Source organism: Condylura cristata, unplaced genomic scaffold, assembly GCF_000260355.1.
Source record: "Condylura cristata isolate star-nosed mole 26May11 unplaced genomic scaffold, ConCri1.0 scaffold00020, whole genome shotgun sequence".
Classification (NCBI taxonomy): domain Eukaryota; kingdom Metazoa; phylum Chordata; class Mammalia; order Eulipotyphla; family Talpidae; genus Condylura; species Condylura cristata.
The window spans coordinates 33,384,451-33,402,808 of record NW_004567121.1 but is presented as its reverse complement, the minus strand read 5'-3'; the positions used below and the strand labels follow the sequence as shown (position 1 = coordinate 33,402,808).

Below are 18,358 nucleotides of genomic sequence, written 5' to 3'. Positions count from 1 at the left end.
CGGCCTGGCGCGGCGGCAGCTCGCGCGCCTGCGCAGCCGGCTCAGGGCCCCTAGGTTTTCTATGGGATTCCCAATCCGCAGCAGAGACCTACCGGAGCGTGTGGCGGCGGCCGCGGGGCTGGCGAGGCGCGATCCGAGAGGGATTTAAGCTGCCTAGACCTCCGGAGAAAAAGAGCGCGAGAGAACCACCCACCGGACGGCTTCACCGTGTAGCCGAATTAAATACAAATATCTAAAAAGAACTGTTGAGTTTTATCATTTTCGTTAAGTGACCGTGCACAGCGCTATAACTGTAAGTGGAAAACACAGTCTTCGTTGATTTCTGCATGTGTAGTGCAGCGATTGTCTGCGAGATGCTTGGCTATTGTCACATACTTTGCATAGATGCGTCTGGGGGGCATTGGCTTTGGTCGACGCTGGTGATCTGAGGGCGCTGCTGGTCCTGGGGGGGACCTTTGGGGGGAGGGGGAGGAGGGGAAGGCGGAGTGTTTATATGCGGCGTGTTTGGGGGGACTGTCTAAGGCCAGATTTAAGAGAGGTGAAACAGAGGTGTTTTCGTAGCTTGCCACATATAGGCGGTTCTCCTTACACCGATTTAAGTAGCTAATTGACCGATGGTGAAGTTTTCCGGTTGCTGATCAAACTATTGAGCGGTGGCAGTCAAGTACCAACCTGTCAGCCACACGGGTGGTGCACCATTTTCCTCCCCGAGAGCAGCGAGGTGCTTGATTCTGATAAGTAAAACTGAGTGGACGAGATGGGATGGGAATCAGGATGGGTTTCCCGGCGGGATATTAGTTTAGAAGCCCAGAGCTAGGCGCAATAGGCGTGTTTCTCTCTTCGTGTTTAGAAATGAGTAGATAATCGTTCGGTGTGGGTTTTCGTCACGATGGTGAATGGGCAGAAAAAGGAGATGTGTCGCCGCACGGTCTCTTCCGAAAGAAGCCGGAGACGCCGAGCCGCTGAAGGGAGACTGTCAGACCCAAACTAGTTACCTGGCTGTCTTTACACCCCGAGTTCACATCCCGGAATGCAGGCTGGGGAAATGGGAACCCAGATGTGTTCCATTGGGTGGTGTTTCCTTAAAGGAGAAAAGGTCGTTTTGTGTTTTGAGTTAAAATGTGTTGTTCCTTGCCCAGAAGCGGAAGAAGAGTCTTTACAAGGTCAAACCCCCTGTGGAAAAAAAATCGGGGGCGCTAGTGATTGGGGAGGGGGCGCCGCTCCTCGCCGGCGCCCAGCACTGCAAGCATCAGTGCCCTGGGAGATGCCAGAGTGGGAATCCATTTTTCTAGAGTTGGCCTCCTGTCCATATTTTGGAGACTAAAATGAAACGCGAATGCGAGTGGGTGTAGAAAGCCAGTCTACTATCTGTGTGTCACATCCCGCTGGAAGGGAACAGAGAGTCGTATTTCTACACATTATTGCATTTTAATATTTAAGGAATTTCAGTTTGACACAAACTAAAATATGAAACTCTTGTGAAAACAGTTCACCCTTCACTACCATCTACAATATGTGTGGGGGGAGTATTAGGGGAGGGGAGAAGGCGTCACTGATCCCCATCTCCCCAGAGCATTCGCATTAAGCTTCGGTGTTTAATCACCTCAGAAAATGCCGCACTGAAGCAGGCAGGCAGGAGGAGAGCATGGCCAGTGCCTGCTGGATTTCCATGGCAAAGCAGATCCAGAGTCTGGGCTGAAAAGAAATCATTTTACAACAAATAGGGCCAATCATTAGAGGGCTCTTTGGCCCTTTAGCCGATCCAACTATGTAGAATCCCTCAAAGGAATCTATAATTTATTTAAATCGATGGCATTTGAAATCGAACGTTCGAGAATATGCTCTCCTTGGAAACCCAAAGTGTCTGTGCCTCCTTCCCTTTCTCCAGGGCAGGGGGACCAGTCACCTCCCACAAGGGAGCTCCACCTTTGGGCTCACTGCTATGGGGCATCCCCTCCGCCATGGGCTGCACTGAGAAATAAATGGTGCTGGAGGAAGAAGGGGGGTCTGGGGTGAAAGCTCCTGGATGTTGGGTCTCATACTCGGGCTGGTGGGATGGTAGTTTTAGAGGCTCCTGTGGGACAGAGACCTTAGAAGGCATCTAGTCCAACACCCCATAGGGGTGCAGATGAGGAAACTGAGGCCCAGAGCCAAGGAGTGAGGAAAAAGTCAGTTAACTTCTGGGCAATGAAAAAGACAATGAAAAGGTAATGTTGAACAGATAGGGTCCCCTCCACAATTCCAGTCTTCTCAGTCACAAAGCAGGAACCTTCGAAGAAAGACTGTCTGCTCCCAGATTCACCTTTCCAGAGGGCTCCTGGGGTTCCCTTCCCCACTTTAGCACTCTCTTCTCAGCTTCACCTCTCCCTGGAAAGTCTTTATCTCTTTCTCTTACCCTCCACCTCTCATATATCCATCTCATTAGAAGTTTAGTTTAGTCTTCCTGGCCTCATCTGCATTTCAGTTCATTTCTTTGGAATGCCAGGATCTTTTCAGAAAGCTGGCAAATCCCGAGCACCTTAATCTCCTATCTGAGAACTGCCCAGGCCCACCCGCACCCCTGTATTCTTCAGGGAATGCAGCCTTGTAGGCTCAGCACCCCTGTATTCTTCAGGGAATGCAGCCTTGTAGGCTCAGGCGCAGCGGGGTGGTCCTTCCTCTTTGGCCTCTCGCCTCCTCCCAAATTGCGGCAGCTGCAGGAAGGGGGCCCGGGAGCGAGGAGGCTGCAGTGTAAACATGCCGTGAGCTCGGCCAGCTCTCTTCTAGCTCCTAGAAGGCAGAACCCAAATCCAAGATGCCTGTCTCTAGTCTTCATGGAAATCCTCCAGAAGCCACCTGCAGAAAAGGGGAGGGGCAGTGTATTGAAGGAAGGATGGTTGCCCGGTTCAGCCTAAAGAGGGCGCTGTGGAGGAGAGCAGTGCTGGTTTTCAAAGCCTTTAGTGCTCTTAATGCCCTGGCCCAGCTCTGGCGCTGCTCTCTTCTCTGTCTTGCTGGACAGGGACTGCAAAGCAGACAATAATACCTGCATCACCAGGCTCCTCTTGCAGCTTTCACTGATTCTCCCTTCCACAAAAAATTTCTGAGTGCCTGTACAAACTAGAGGCTTTTTAAAGATAATCTGGGCCCTCTTGTTCTCAAAAAATGTCATCTCGCAGGCAATCAGAAAGATAACCACAGCCACCACTAATACCCCTTTGAGGAAATACCAGGAGTTCTCTTCTGGAAATCTGAGGCATTAGCCAAGAGAGGCTTGAGGAAGACAGTCTGAGTTTCTGTCTCATTTGAAAGGGCAGTGAAATACCCCTGGAGATTGTTGAGGAAGCTAAGAAAAGCGAGGAATGAATTTCTTAAGGCATTTCATCCATTAACAACTTAGGTGAACTCCCCTCATCATAAACCTCTCCTGAATTGAGATGAGCTCTGTCTGGTGTTTAACAAATGTTCTTGGTCAGATGCTACCTGGTCTTGCTCTCCCATTCTGGGGGAAAAGCAAAGGCTTGCTAAGCCACCAGGTACCCCCTGCAGAGTTCAGGCTGGTAGCTGCCAAGTGCCCTGCTTGGTTTGCTCTGCTGTGACTCTCCTGTAATAACATAGCATGATAGAAATGTCCTGAGCAAGCTATAGGTTTTCTATTTGGGTTGCATATAGGGCTGAATTCCAAACATTGCTGAAGAGCTGAAGCTCTCTGGGAATTTCATAGGCTGGTGCAGGGTGACTTTCATAGGACAGCAACACAATGTCAGCATCAAATGCGTGACTTCCTGATTCTCAAGAGCCATGATTTTTAATGTTCTAAAGTTGTTTTTCTTGGTATTGAATGATTTCTGTACTGCTAAGTTTAGAGATTATTTATGGGTCCTCCCTAGTGGCCTAGGGGTTAAAGCTCAGCCAAGACGAGTTCGATCCTCAGGCTGGGAGCTGACCCACATGGCACAGCAGACTTCTCTTGCCCATTGCTTCCCTCAGCAGTGCAATCTGCCTTTTCTGCTCCCCAACTCGTATCTCTGGTGAGTCCTCTCACCCTTGCACGCACTCTGGCTTCCACCCCAGTTCTTCTACACAAAAATTAATAAAATCATTTTTAAAAAAACAGTAATTATTTAGGAAGGAGGAAGGTTTTTCTTATGGTAGGGACCACATTGAGTTAATCTAAGATTGACAGTGTCCATCTCAGTTACAGTAAACTAAGTTAATTTTCTTGAAGTATCAAATTGTATAGACATAAATTTAAAAATGGCTGATATTTCTGCTAATCCCAGTGGTTAGGTCATGTAATTGAGTATATGAACTGGATGTGTTCCAAATAAATTATCTGTTCCAGCCCTCCAGTAATAAGGATATAGCACCTTAAGGAATATATTTTTTAAAGATTTTATTTATTCATGCATACAGAATTGGGGGGTACAGGCCAGAGGTGCAGGGGCGGTGAGAGAATTCACCAGAGACAGAGTGGGAAGCAGAACAGGCAGATAGATGAAGTACACTGCTGAGGGGAGCAGCGGGCAAGACAGGAGAGGTCTGCTGTACCATGTGGGTCAGCTCCAGGGTGGGGATCGAACTCGCACTGAAGTGGCCACAGCCAGCTTTGCAGTGCTGTGCTCTAATCTGCTGTACCACAAGGGAGGGCCCAAGGAATATTTTTTATCTTAAAGATAAAAATCTGCATATCTACAATCTGAAACCAGAGTCCACAAGAGCAGAGACTTTAATGATCCTTGTCATATTTTCACATAATCTATACAATGGCTTTGATGGTAAATAGTTCACAATATGTCACGTTGAAATAGTCCTAAAAAGAATCCACTATATGTATCTTATTCATTACATCAAGAAATTACACCATTTTTACTAAAGCATGTGCACATTTAATGTGGCGGGGGAAAAGCTTTATGTTACTAAAAGGGAAAACCAGAGTAAATGATACTTTGTATTTTTAGCAAAGAAATAAAAGCACTCTATTAATATCAGTATGAGTGTTTTTTTTCCACTTCCATGAGTATCTTTTAGCTCTTTAAAATATAAGCTATTCTTTTCTATTTATAAGAATTGATACTAGGAAGTGAGAGCTGTGTTTAAGCCTAGATGATGCTGGCTTTGTGTGCCATTTCTTTAGATGGTGGCCTCTTGAGCCATGGAATTATTTTAACTTCTCATACTGTGATGGGCCCACAACACTGCATTTTTCATTTACAGTTTGTTTCTAAAGATAACTTCATGCTCTCTTAAGTGAATCAAAATAGTTTGAGTTGCTCTCAGCTTGATTCATTGAGAACTTCACAAATGAGGATCTTGGGGATGCTTTAGAAACTATTTAATGAATGAAGCAGAAATGGAATAGCAAATTACTGAAGAATCCTCAGAGAGATCTGACACTTTAATAATAAGGTGCCTGTGAATACATTACAGAGATGTTCTATATACCCTTCTCTGAAAACTTATAGCAAGCAAGCCCTACCACTTGGCCCCAATCTTCATCCTCTGTGTTTCTCCACCCTCTGAATTCACTACAGTTCTAACACAGATGACCTGCTGTTTAACCACTAGTTTGTTTTTTTTTTTTTTTTTAAATAATGCACTGCATTTCTAACAGCTTGCTGGATTTTATTTCAGGTGAGCAATCTATTTCCCTTTGTTCTAAATTACAAAGAAGACTTGGAGTATTCGCACCAAGTAGCCGTCAAGTTTAACACATCATAAAATAATTGCTGAACTTTTTACAGAAAGTAGGGCTCTCTTAATTAAACAGATTTCATTTTATGAAGTATGACCCATAAAAGCCAAGTGTTAATAATCAGTTAAACTTACATGCAGTTATTTTAGATCTATAGTTTAAGTCTTATTTGTCTTTTTTCTTGCTTGTATGGGGACTTTTCTGAAAACAGAAATCTGTCACTTTAAACGTGCTTTTTCTCCTTTCTTTGGATCTTGTTTATTATCTCTTAGGATCTGAAAGACTCTGAACTTTAGAGAAGGCTGAATGTCAATAGATTTTCCTGCAAATCATTAATCGGAGTCTGGGATTTTTTTCTAATGCAAATAATTGGACCTTCAAGGTTCTCTTGTTCAGATTTAAGAATGCTTGCTGAGGCTGAAGCCTTCTTTAAAGAGTAGACTCTGCTGCTTAAAAGAGTTTCTGGTGTGTTACATTTGGCATGTTTTATTAATTTGCCATTGGTGTGTTATTTCTGATTTCTTAAAAAAAAATCTCTAATTATTAAGAAAACATCACAGACAGGATCCACTAACCATTAGAATAATGTCGAAATGCTTATTTTTCACGCGTAAAAGTGTTGTATGAACCTGACTTTCGATTGACAGTTGTTTCTTGAAATTCTTAGACATCTAATGTTCAGAATTAATGGAAAACTATCAATTTTGCTTATTCAAGAAATTTAAGTGTCTTGGAAACTTAAATATAAGGTGTTTGGTGTTTACTTTTATGAAAACTGTACTTGTATATTTTTAAATTCAGCATACAAAATTGATAGATTTTCTTTTGAGCATTTATAAAGGTTCTATTGTCAGTCAGATGAACCATTTAATCTTTCTTTATTTTTGGTTTGTGAATGGAAACTTTCTTCACTCCTCATTGAGGTTTCAACTGACTCAAAAGAAATTATGAAAGGAAACAAACAATGCGTGTTTCAAGTTAGATACACTTAAACAAAATGGCCAGTCCCACAATTTGTTAGTTCTATGTCCATGAGCAAGTTTTCAATCTCTCTGCCTCAGTTTCCCTTTATATCAGTAATCCATAGAGATGTGAACAGAAAACTGAACACTATATATGTAAAGAAGATATAGGAAATGTTAGTGATTAATGTCAGTTTCATCCCTATCTTCATATACCACTTCACTCTGTGGGGCCTATTCACCTAGCCACTCTGCATAGGAAATCAAGCCAATGAACACTTAGCAATCCATAACCTTATAAAACACATATCAAATGTGGCCTGCCTGGTGGCCTAGGGGTTAAGGCTCAGCACTATCACTGCAGTGGACTGAACTCAATCCCCCACCAGGGAGCCTCACAATATATGGCACAATCTACCTCTCCTGACTCCCCGCTGCTCCCCTCAACAGTGTACTTCGTGCATCTGCCTGTTCTGCTCCCCACTCTGTCTCTGGTGAATCCTCTCACCCCCACACCTCTGGCCTACATTTCACTTCTTCTACACAAAATTAAAGACAAAATAGATAACAGTTGCGTAAATGTGCCAAGTACTTTGTACTCACTGTGGCTTCAACATTAAATAAGCTGCAATCTCAGCCATCAAGGGATGCATGCCTAGTAAGGAAGAGAGATAAATGCAGTTCATTAAGTTCAAAGAGATTAAAAGCTGGAATAGAAGTATAGAGAGGAGCATTCGGGAAGAAATGCCTTCACTGAATGAAATCTCAAACTTGCCCACCTCTCCTTTCTCTAGGTTTGCCCCATCTCCATTAGACCTTCTCTTCACCATCATCAGCCTATCCGATAACACCAGCATGTAACTGGGCTCCAGAGTATGGAAGGAAGAGGATATTTTGAAGTTTATTTCTATATGACTATCATCCTGGGTATACCTTATAATATACCCAATAATTGATATATTACTTTTTTTTTAAGATTTATTTATTTATTCATACAGAACTGGGGTACAGGCCAGAGATTCGGAGGGTGAGAGGATTCACCAGGAACAGAGTGGGGAGCAGAACAGGCAGATCGACGAAGGGGGAGCAGCGGTGGGTCAGGAGAGGTGTGCCTCGCCATGTGGATCTCCTCGGGGCAGGTGGGGATCGAACTCATGCAGAATCGGCTTAAGCTTCTTAGTGCAGTGCTTTAACCTGCTGCGCCACCAGGGAGGGCCGATAAATTATTTTTCAATGCAGCTAAATAATGCAGACCTTGTTTCCCACTCAAACCTCCATTTAGTCACTGAACTTTAATAATTCAATAAAAAGTATCTCAAGAGCGCTACCTTTTGGTTTAAATATTATACTATGAAAATTCTATCACTTAATACCTTTCACAAAATGAATCTCTCTCTCATTCTCTTCCCTCACCAACTTACCTCATGACTAATTTTTCAATATGTGTTCGTGGGAGGACTCTTATGTGATCTACTCTCATTCTTTCCTCCCAGGGCTTACACAGGAAGGAGAATATCCCTCTCAACCCCTCTTGCCTACTGAATGGAAAGATTTTTTCCAGTAATTCACAGACACATCACCAGAAGGATAAAATCCAAAGTGGCCTCACTGTTTTTAATTCTTCTAAGAGTCTTTTCACTTCTCCTCAAGCTCTTCTCCCCCTATTTTCTATTCTTTTTATTAGAGAATTTCAAGTATATTTCTAACCTTTGATTCCCAAAAAAAGCATGCTTTTCTCCCTCTGATGTCTATGAAAGTTGTGCCTAAGTTCTGAAACTTTTGCAGATAGTAAGTCTTGGGTGAGTCTTACTCACCCAAGCTGGGCAGAACTTCAGTTTCTAATTTTTTTTTAGCATTGTTTCTCACTTATGAAGGAGAAGTAATATATTTACCTTGTAGGATGTGTGTGTGTGTGTAAGTGACTGCAGTCACTTACATTTATGGTATTCTTCATAAGTGATGTCAGAGGATATCTGTGAACCTTAATCATCTACCAACCTTTACCATCTTTTTCCTCTACCTTTACCTCCAAGGTGCCTTGAGCACCTGTGGAAAATTCTAGTCACACCACTTTGTCACTTCCTGTGTCAGATCTAGCACAATCACCTACATATCTTTAGTCTGTCAAATAAATGCCCATCACGCAACACCCAAAAGACGGAAGAGAGGGAGTCATAGTGGTGGTTCAAGTCAGGGTTAGCTCACCAGAGCTTCCTTTGCTGAGTGTGTGGAGAAGTCTAACTAGTAATGCACATTAACTCAGAGCAGAGAGTGGCCTCTGAGGCAAGGTAAGGAAGAGAGGCACACACAGACAGATGGACAGACAAACATCTGTACACTTACACACACACAATACATTCCAGGTCCTGTCAGAGATTGTTTCACAATTTTTAGGTAAAATATTTAAGAGCAAGTAGCTTTGTGAGGCAGCATTACAAGAAAGCTCACCAAAATCATTGCTCTAGATTAAGTGGCAGAGTTAAAAGGGCAGGTGGAGTATATTGTAAGGTGAGGGCATGACTTTGTTTCCTTAAAGAAATAACTCCAACACACTGAGAGTTCTTTCCCTTCAAAGAAGTATGTGAAAAACTTTGAGGAAAAAACAAAAGTATAAGGTTTGAGATGTATCTTTATCTTCCAAATTAAGAGTTTCCTGTTGTCCTTGTAGAGCTTGAGCCCATGACCATTATTTAGGGGAGTGAGCATTTCTCAATTCCAGAAAGACTTTGTGGAAAAAAAGGCAGCCATGGTCATTGCAAGTGTGATCTAGTAAGGAAGCTTCGTGAGTGAGATTTCCTTCCTATTGGGGTGAAGAGGTCTGTGAGGGTAACTTGTTCTCCTGACCCAAGAATCCTCATGTGTCTATGCATCAGAGCAAAGCAAGGACAGTGAAACTGATGAAAGAAACGAGAGACCCACCTGCATGTGTCCAGCAGGCCTCCATCTGGCCAAGCCCTGTTCTTGCTCAGGACCAAATACCAGGGACAATGGTTTCTCTCCAGGGACAATGAAAGTCATTTATCCCGAGCTGGCCATCCACTGAATATCAGAGTCACACCCTTCTCTAAGACTCACTTCTGGTCATTCTGGGCAAGAGTAATTGCTCAGTCCTCTTATCACAGCTGGACTCAGACGATGGTCACCTGGGTATAAGCCAGCTTTCTCATATAACAGGAAGCCCTTGAAAGAACATACCATGTGGGATCAATTTTTCAGTCTGCCCTGGAGGGGTGCAACACTTGAAGACAGTAGAGTAGGAACACAGCAAATGAAATGTCCATTACCCAAAATGAGGTGGGAAGTGCAGAAGTCTCTAGGGAGGAGTTACAGGGTCCACACACACCCCAGGATAAGGAGAACTGGGCAGGGCATCTGATTCACAGAAAGTGTGCATGGCCAGCTGATTCAGTTCCAGTTAAGACTTGGCCTAGTCCCTGTGGAACCCACTTTGCTCACCCCTCCTAGAAGCAGAGAGCAAATAATGAAGGCGAGACAATGAACAGGAAGAAAGAACAGATTACAGTGTCTTTTCTATTGCTTCATTGTGAGATGTTAGTTCAAAATTAAGCTGAAAAGGAGATTGGATTGACTAGATAGTAGAAATTTCTATTTAAATTAGACTGAGCTTTTTACTATCTAGAAGCCACCACTTTTGTGATAACTGCAAGTGACCTGATAAATATAAATCAAACCAAAATCTCATCCTGGATTAGGAAGGGAGACACAACAGAGCCCGTTTGAGGTAGGGAGGAGTGAATCAAGCCAGACTGCCAGCCAACTCGATGCCCTGGCTTTAAAAGAAACAATACAAAATGACATAGGGTTCATTCCTCAAACATGACAGCAAGGCTGGAATTGCTGGTAGTGATGCTGGAAGGGAGGAAGCAGTGTGGAGTGGAGGAGAATGGGTGGATCCCGTCACGGGCACAGGAGAGGTAAGGAAAGACTGCTGTTCTCCCAGAGAGATGTTCAGAAAAGACCACGTGTGGGAGCGTGTGTATAGCATTCCTCCTTGGCTCTTAACCCAGCCTGAAGTCATCTGGATATTGGAAGGTCCCTGTCAGCTAAGTGACCAGAGGAAGGGAGGACCTTCCTCACAGGATCTCTTCCTCAGAGATCATGTATACTGTTATATGTAATGATGTTAACTCAGTGCTTAGTGACTAGCACGCTGAGTTAGCTACTTACACACACTACTTTACTGAGTCTACATGGCAGTTTTGTAGGGTAAAACTTCATTTTATGACACACAGACTGTGCCTGGGAAAATAATTTGCCCAAGGTGACAGCTCAAAGCAATAAAGGTGTTACTTAAACCCAGGACTGCCGACCACCATACAGACTTTTTCTCTTTACCTTTCATCATGGAAAGCAGACACATTTGATGAAAACAATGTAGTTTACTTACACGTACCATCATATCACCCACTTTAACCACGATTCGGGTCATTTTGTTTCACTTCTATCCCCATCTGTCCTCTCCAATAGGCTAGCGCAAACTAAGACATGTCGTCCCACCTTAGACATTCTATACATACCTGTAAGGACTCTTCCAAATACACTAAATGTCATTTCATACCATGAAGGCCCTAGTCGGTGCTAAAAACTAGTAAGCATGATATAATTAAGTCAGCATGCAAGTAAGATCTACCCATCCCAGGTGGCTAATAGCAGCCTTTGTCAGAAAAGACTTGACCATTCTTGCTAGAAAAGGCATGGTTTGGTTAAAAGAGACATGACTTCAAAGATGAACCAATTAGCTAACTTTCTGGAAAGCAAAATTATACGCTTGATATTCACTACAAGGATTAATAATGTAATGTATGAAAGTGCTTTGAACAGTCTCTGGCATGTACTAGATCTTTAATGAATGCTAGTTTTCTTTCCTAAAAACATTTAAAAGGAAAAGATGGAATAATAGGCCAAGAAGCTTGAGGAAACTTCTTGGAGTGCTTTGGCTATTGATCCCTCAAGAGAGCTCCCATTTTGTTTCTGGATGGAAATTGGACCACAATTGTGCCAAAGTGGCTAATGAGTAATGCTTCTGAATCCTCCCCACTGACTTGTTTATAATCCTGTATGAGTTACTTCATAAAAAGGAAGAAAATTTCTGACTTTAAAATGATCCCAATTCATTCCCTCATGGCACAAGGGGTTAAAGCACAGCAATATGAAGCTTTCCTGTCTACTCTGTTCTCCTCAGCACTGTATTTTAATCAGCCTGTCTCTTCTGTTCCCCACTCTGTCTCTGGTGAATCCTCTCTCACACACACACACACACTCCCCCCCAACTCTGGCCTGCACCCCCATTCTTGTATGCATAAATAAATCTTTTTTTTAAGTGATCTCAAATTCAGAATAATGGTGGTATAATTAAATGGTGTTACTTTCACAGCAATTAAGAATGATAAAAATACTAAAATATGATAGTATGTTAGCAGAGATTAATATTAGGTTAGCAGAAGCTAATAGAACATTGCAAAGGCAACATAATCAAAAAACTAATGAAGGCAGGTAATCTGATTCTGATTTGAGTTCCTTTTTATTCAAATGAAAACACGGGAAAATTATTTCATTCCTCAGGGTCTTGGTTCCTTAGGGTATGAAGTAGGTATTCTGAATACTAAGGTCAAGCAAATGTAAAGATCAGCAACACAGCAAAATGGGAGGATTTGTACTCATACAGAGCTGGGGTAATACAGGCCAGAGGTGCAGGGGCAGTGAGAGATTTCACCTGAGACAGAGTGGGGAGCAGGCCACTGACGAAGTACACTGCTGAGGGGAGCAGCGGGCGGGTCAGGAGAGGTCTGCCGCACCATGTGGGTCACCTCCGGGGCAGGGATCGAACTCATGTGGAAGTGGCTTTATCGTCTCAGTGCTGGGCTTTAACCCGCTGCACCATCAGGGAGGGCCCCGACATTCACTTTTTAATATGAGGTCAGATTTGTTGTCTTCAAAGAGCTTATAATTGAAGTGAAATAAAATTATAATTGAGAAGAATGGACTGAGCACAGCTCACAGCCCTCTCTGCTGGGAGCGCGTGAACACATTTGAGAGTTTAAGTGGCGCTTGACCTAAAGGTGGGATTCAGAGCTTTGCTTGAGGCGGGGGCACCATTTCCCGGCACTGCTTATGTCTGTTTATTTAGGAAACGCAAATTCGAGCAGCTTCCCTAAAACGCTAGCTAGTGGTTGCTGGTAAGGAGAACGCAGATTTTTGTCCTGGCTGGGAGGTTCTGTACACCTGGACCGGAAATCCTTTGGCACTGGATGTAGCTGAGAGAAGGCCGAGTACAGACTGAAGCACAGAGTGGGGAAGGGGAGTGGGAAGGGAAAGAGAGGAAGCTCGTGGTCTGTGGTGATGGAGTATGCTTGAGTGGTGGTGGCATGCCCGGTGGTGATACCTGATGAAGGTATCCCAAGGGAACCTCAACTAAAAATAGATTTTTGTTAAAGGCTAACAAGCCATACAGGGAGCCAGCTAGTTTCTTTGAATTGAGTTACTGGTTCCTGTGACGAATAAACAAGAATCGAGTCACTTCTCTGAATTGGGATCTGTGTTGTCATCACTGATGGTTATCATCAAGATTGAAGTTGCCTCCTATAAGAGAATATTCTGGTTTTGTAGTTGTCAAGGATTAGTGTAGAAATGTTCTTTTTTTCATTAGTGAAGGTGACAGGCTTTTTTTTTTTTTTTTTCCAGAAGACTTGCTCTTCTAGTTTTACAATCTTATTTGACAAAACTCTATGAAGTCCACTTAAAGAGGGCTGCTATTGGTATTCCAGGTGATTCACTGAACAAATATCCTGTTCTTCAAGTCTCTGCATGACAGTAACTATTAAATGAGCTTCCCTGAAAGCTGGAAATGTGCTCCTTGAAGTGCTTAAAATGCCATCTTCTGAATAAAAAGAGTAATATTCCTTGTAGAATATTTCGAAAGCAAACAAAATAGAATGACTTAACATTGATAATTTATAGTTTATATCTCCTAGCTTATATAGTTTCTAATTGAGACCATTCATTCCTTTAATCGTATTCTGCTTTTTCCCCTTCAACAATGATCCTTACAATTCAAACCCCGAACAGGCATAGTTTTAACAGATGGCACTGTGTGGATAAGGTTGGCCTTACTCTTGTCTTATTATCACACACTCTAGACTTTCAGATGCTGCTTCAATGGACTTGGCACAGATTTTTGGACATTTCTAGAAAAGTCAGTCATTTCTTTGAAATGAGCCTTCCTGCTTAGTGACAGAGAGGGTGGGAGTGTAAAGAATAGTAAGTCTGAGCAACGTTAACAATCAGTACTAAGCTAAGCTTGTACTTTTTAGGGCTGACTTTATCAGCAAATGGCTGCCTTTATTTCCAAAGCCCTGAAAAACCTTCTGATCAAAACCTGCCAGCAACTGTGTGAAATTCTATCAGTTCCACCACTGGGGGGGGGGGGGGGGTTGTGGAGTAGGTGGGAAGTAGGAAGGAAAGGCCAGTCTGGGCTGAGAGACCAGAACAGTACGTTTTCCTGGAGAGCTTTGTCTTTATGATATGGTCAGCCCTACCTCTGTCCTCACCGCCTCCTCTCCTCTCCTCTCCAGGAGTGTGCTTCCTCACCTGACTTTGAATTCCTAGAAAGTAGACCCAAGGCCTCATTAACCTTTGGCTCTCTCATAGGTCATATACCTACGGGGCTTCAGTGAGCAGCAGTAGGTTCCTTAAAACAAAATTCACTCATTCATGTTTGGCCTTAAATAACTTCCAGATTTCTTTACACTTGCAAGTATGTTTTGTTAGAGAAGCTACATTAAAAGGGTGGGGGGACACCACTCCTTCAGACATTGCTCCACCCCTGAACCCCCACTTTGACACTCCCTGGAGGCTCAAAACAAATAGTCTCTTCTTAGTCTCTCAGCAAACATCTCTGTGCCTTAGCCACCTGCCAGGGATACAAAGAACCTTAAGACAAATCTCTGTCTGGAGGAGCTTATGGTCCAAAGCAGGAGTTAAAGAAGTGGAGCAGGGGTTTCAGGAGTGTTAAAATGATACTTAGACCCAGCAACGTCCCCACCGGCTATCTTTGCCTTTCAAAATGTAGGACATGCAAAATGGCAAATGCAAACAAAGCCAAGCTTAGTGGCCCCAGGGCCCCAGATTGAAAGAAAACCCCTGGATCCAGAAACATGCTTCCCTGTCAAGGTTAGTTTACAAGATTTCAGAACCAAATGCAGTCAGTGGCCTGTGCTCTTGAAACCCCAGCACTGACGAACCCAAGTGTGTCCATCAGTTCAAAAGAGTCCTAGTCCCTGCCTAGAAATGGAGACTGATCATTCAAGCGGCATCGTCCTTCAAAGATGAAAGAAAATCCTGCATGAGGCAGACCCAGGCAGCTCTGGTGCGCGCACACGTATGCAATGCAGCTAATTGTCCTTGTTTTTGCTTACAGGGATGTGTACAAGCCTCCCGGGCTTGTTTATATACAAAGCTCTTAGACTGCGCCCGTGGAACCCTCTGCGTTCCAGAGCCAGGTCTGGGACATAACCACGGCGATGCGCCACAAAGACTCGCAGGGCGATTATGCTGGCCCAGGAGACGGGGTAGGGAGAGGGGGCTCTGATCCCACAGAGTAGACATTTCAGGGACAAAGGACGTCTGCCTAGGCTTACTCATGTGAATTCTTTCCACTTTTCATGATTCTTACGCCTTATGACGTCTAGGTGTTCCAAAAACCCCCCTCCCCCCCTCTTTAATTCAGCAAATACGAGGAAGAGATGGTTTTTGAGGTGCTGTGTGTGAATACTCGCAGCAGGTTCTGTATCTGTGCCAAGGCCTCAGCAGGGCTTTGCTTTAGGAACATATTCTCTCTTGCTCAGATTTGCAACCGAATGAGGTAGATGTTCTGACTTTAGAGGGAGAAGTGGAAACTTCCAGGGATTGTGTAATTTGCCTAAAATCATAAAATCTGTAGGTCATCTCTCTGAGACTCCGAGCATCTATGAGCTATGTTCTTTCTGCTCCCTTCACCTTGCTGCTTTTGATGAGGTTCCATCCCTCTGTTCCATCACTTCATTCATTTTATCAGCAGGTATTTTTGATTATCTGCCAGTTGCCCAGAACTAGGTAGATGAGGTGAACTAAAACAACCAAAAGCCCCGATATCACAGAAAACAGAGTCAAGCTAGAGAAATAACATAATCACAAGAGAGAATAAAATCACAAATAACAGTAAGTGCTATGGCAAAAAAATACCTGATGCTGTAAGGTAGTGTAACAGGGAGGCCTGTTTTGAACTCTGAAGTAATAGATTCCACTGAAATCCACTGAGGTCTGTATTTCCAGCTCAGCCTCCCGGGATTGGTACTAAGACCTGTTTACAGTTGCTGGGGCTCAAGTAGGTGTCTCTGCATTTCTTCTTGAGGAGAGCATGGGCTTTGCTCTCTCGCAGCTGCTCCCACGTCCTCCATCACTCAGAGGCCCCAACAGCCAGGACAGCAGAGCCTTGATGTCCGTCCATCCACAGGACAGCCACACTCTCGATGTGATGCGTCCTTCCCTGGGGTGGTGAGCAAGCGAACTCTGCTAGCTCCCTCTTGACGGGTGTCTTCCCAGCGCTCTGGCTGCTTTCACATGGTGAAGGCCTGTGGGCCTTTTAACAGGCCAGGTCCCTCTACAGCTCCATCAGGTTAAACGCCGTTTCCATTTATCTACCGAGTGTTTGTCAAGTACTGACTGTGTTCTCTGAGGATACGCAGCTTTGCTTCTGCCACCCAGAGGACACATTCTGGTGGTGAACACGGAGCTTTAATTCATGGTCTAGGGACCGTCATGAGGACAGCAGAGAGGGCTGTGGGAGCTGTCCTGCGACACATGGAACCCAAACCTCCCCAGAATGAGGAATGAGGGGTGCAGGTGGATGGACCTGGGGATGCTAAGACGAGGAGTGAACTAGATGAAAGAAGCAGAAGAGAACAGGGATATGATCACTGCTAGGGGGAGCAGGAGCCAACGGACATGATAATGGCAGAGAAATAGCTTCACACGCATGTGTCTGACATCGTGTTTTAAAAGCTTACAGATGTGGGCCCTCCCTGGTGGCACAATGGGTTAAAGCCACTGCAGCCTGAGTTTGATTCCCAGCCAGGGAGCAGAAGCACATGGCACAGCAGACCTCTCCTGTCTCACCCGCTGCTCCCTCAGCAGTGGATTTCAGTCAGTCTGCCTGTTCTGCTCCCTGCTCTGTCTCTGATGGATCCTCTCACGCCCCCCACCCCCTCCTCTGGCCTGTACCCCAGTTCTTGTGTGTATAAATAAATAAATCTTTTAAGAGATTTATAGATTAGTTGTTGTCATTGAAAGCTAAATGGAAGACGTTGAAGGGAATTCAGTGTAGTGAAACAAGTCTGAATGACAAAATATCTGGTTTTTACATAGTCATTTGACAAAGCAAAATACTTATAAAAACTACCAGGCACTAATAAAGGACTTTCTGATCTAAGAGGGAGTTTGGAGGGAGAAAGGGGCAAAGAGGTAACCTAGAAACAACTTGTAATTGGTGGGGGGAAAAAGATAAAAGGTTAGAAAATCATGATCAAATTACTTGAACTTGGGGTCGTGAAAAGAAATGCGGATTTTGTCATTAGGTTCTGCTACACGTTACTCTGCGGCTCATTTCGTCAGCAGAAGTTAGATAGCAAGCCCTGTGAGCCAGGGTGATGGTGGCTCATAGATTATAAATACTGCTTCACTGGTATCTTTGGATGCCGGGGCTTTACAGGTGGTAGTAATGGTGATTTTAGTGATCAGATCGGTTAGGGTGATGCGGTTAATTTCTATTGATTTCACTTTAGGCATATATTTATCTAATGCTCATAATCACTCATGCTACGAAGTCTTACTAGCCCCATTAAGCAGATGGGAAAATGGGACTAATAGCCAGTAAGTGACATACCGACAGTCACAGAGGCGGTGGCTCGCAACAGAAGGTCAGACTTCAGAGTCTTTTGCTCACCTGTTCTCGTTTGGCACCCTGCAGTATGATGGCGACATCATTATCATTATTTTCAATTCAAAGTTCCCGAGACCATAACCAGAATTCTGGTACTACGCTTCTATTTGGTTTCATTTGTTTCTGCAGCCAAGAGTTGACAAATTATCTTTAGGATGTTATATTTACACTTTTATATCCGCCTTATAAACTTTGGACAATGGATTAGATTCCATTTAAAGTGATAAATAGTCCAAATAACAATGGGTTAAATAGGAGATTTATTTCTCACTCACAAAAGCAAATCCAGAGGTAGGTTGGGGTGGCAGGTTGGGGTGGCAGGTTGGGGTGGCAGGAGGGCTTCACAGGCTCTAAGGAATCCAGGCCCCCTCTGCCCTTTGGCTCAGCTGCCAAGAGCAGGTTTCACCTCAAGACCCAGCGTGTCTCCAACCACACCTGCTTTCTACCCAGTAAGAAGGAGGGAGAGGAGGTGAGGGGCGCACCCCCTCCCGTTTGAGACAAGTCCCTGAGTCATGCCTGGAAATTAGCATTTTGTTTTTGGCCAGACTTTAGTAACATTATGAAATGCAGCTTAGCATTTGGGTTGTATTACCAAGGAACAAGAAAGGATCTTGAAGGAAACTAGAAGTTTCTATCATGCTAATCATAACAGAGTTTAGCATTACAGTACTTTAACTTAGGTAGTCAAATTGTTCTCTGAAAAAGTCACATTAAAAGTATTTAAAACTC

The 18,358-nt window shown here is 43.8% G+C and overlaps 1 protein-coding gene across 1 annotated transcript in view; it reads left to right on the top strand.

The window, feature by feature from the left end:
- The first annotated feature begins 2 nt into the window (after positions 1 to 2).
- The window catches only part of VSNL1 (visinin-like 1), an 87,880-nt gene continuing 69,524 nt past the window's right edge, over positions 3 to 18,358 (top strand). The window contains exon 1 of the mRNA XM_004686428.2: positions 3 to 292. The gene's annotated coding sequence lies outside the window, so the exon portion shown is untranslated. The remainder of the gene's footprint in view (positions 293 to 18,358) is intronic.